Source organism: Bombina bombina, unplaced genomic scaffold, assembly GCF_027579735.1.
Source record: "Bombina bombina isolate aBomBom1 unplaced genomic scaffold, aBomBom1.pri scaffold_1014, whole genome shotgun sequence".
Classification (NCBI taxonomy): Eukaryota; Metazoa; Chordata; class Amphibia; order Anura; family Bombinatoridae; genus Bombina; species Bombina bombina.
This window is the reverse complement of record NW_026512161.1, coordinates 34,849-36,432: the sequence shown is the minus strand read 5'-3', so window position 1 is coordinate 36,432 and position 1,584 is coordinate 34,849.

The following is a 1,584-nucleotide window of genomic DNA, read 5'->3' as shown; positions in this document are numbered from 1 at the left end:
CTTTAGTAGGCCTGGGAGTATCTTTGTAATTAATTTGCTCAAATCTTCAAACTGTTTTTCCTCAGGGACCCCAATTACTCTTAGATTATTTCGCCTTGCACAATTTTCCAGGTCTTCTACTTTATTCTGTAGTTTAAGAAGGGCCAAGGAAGTAGCTTCTAATTTAGTATTCTGACCTAGAGTGAGATCCTCAAGGTCTGATACTCTTTGTTCTACCTCAGAGAACCTTTCGGAGAATTGTTTAATTTCTGTAACTAGTTGTGCGATATCTTGTTTGATCTCTAGTTTAAGAGAATCAAACTTGGGTGCAAGAGCCGTATAAATATTAAGAACTAGAGACTGTAGGTCACTAGGCTCATAAAAACTTAGAGAGTCACGTGGGGCCATCTGTGCCTCGACAGAGGCCTCTGTGCTAGCTTTGTGCTTTTTGTCCCTTTGTCTAACCGACATAGCTGAGGGTTAAATTTTAGAATGTGAGTGTAAAAATTTATCCATATACTTGTGCTGTATTGTTATTTTGTTATACTGTTTTTGTTAGCATTTCTATCTCTTTACTTTCAATTTAGTTTATTATACTTTTAGGGTGAAGGTGACATTTATTATAATTATCAGTTATTTGTAGAGAGCCAACAGATTCCGCAGCATCCATGTGTATTATAAGTCTGGGAGAGGCATATGTGTGTGTGTGTGTATATATATATATATATATATATATATATATATATATATATATATATATATATATATATATATATATATATATATATATATATATATATATATATATATATTGGTATATGTGAATGGATGATAGATTTAATTTATGTAAGAGGTTTAAAAAAAAAAAATAGCTTTAAAGAGTGATTTTATTGAATAATTGCTGACAGGGATTGAGTCTTGATTAAACAAGTGATTTTGGGGGTTCTGCAACTACTGCTCCTGATTGGCTTATCAGCCATGTCCCACTCACTGGCTTAAATATATCATAATCTAGGCTCACATTCAACCTACTTGTATCTCTTCAACGAAGAATACCATGGGAACGAAACAAATGTGATAGAAGTAAATTGGAATCTTTTTTAACCCCTTAAGGGCTGGGCATTTCAGACAAAAACTTCCCCAAAAGACCAGAGCATTTTTGCCATGACTACATTTAAACAGAAACAGAGCCTTGTTTTTTTATATTTACCTATCAAAACTATATATATATATATATATATATATATATAGTAAACAACCCAAAGTATGGATCTAGGCCCATTTTGGTATATTTCATGTCACCATTTCAACGCCAAATGCGATCAAATAAAAAAAATTGTTCACTTTTTTCTCAATTTAAGGTTTCTCACTGAAATACAAACAGCTTGTGCAATCATGGCACAAATAGTTGTAAATGCTTCTCTGGGATCCCCTGTGTTCAGAAATAGCAGACATATATTGCTTTGGCGTTGCTTTTTGGTAATTAGAAGGCTGATAAATGCCACTGCGCACCACACTTGTATTATGCCCAGCAGTGAAGGGGTTAAATATTATGCTCTGTCTGAATCATATCCCTTTAAAAGGTGTTAAACACATAGCAGTATA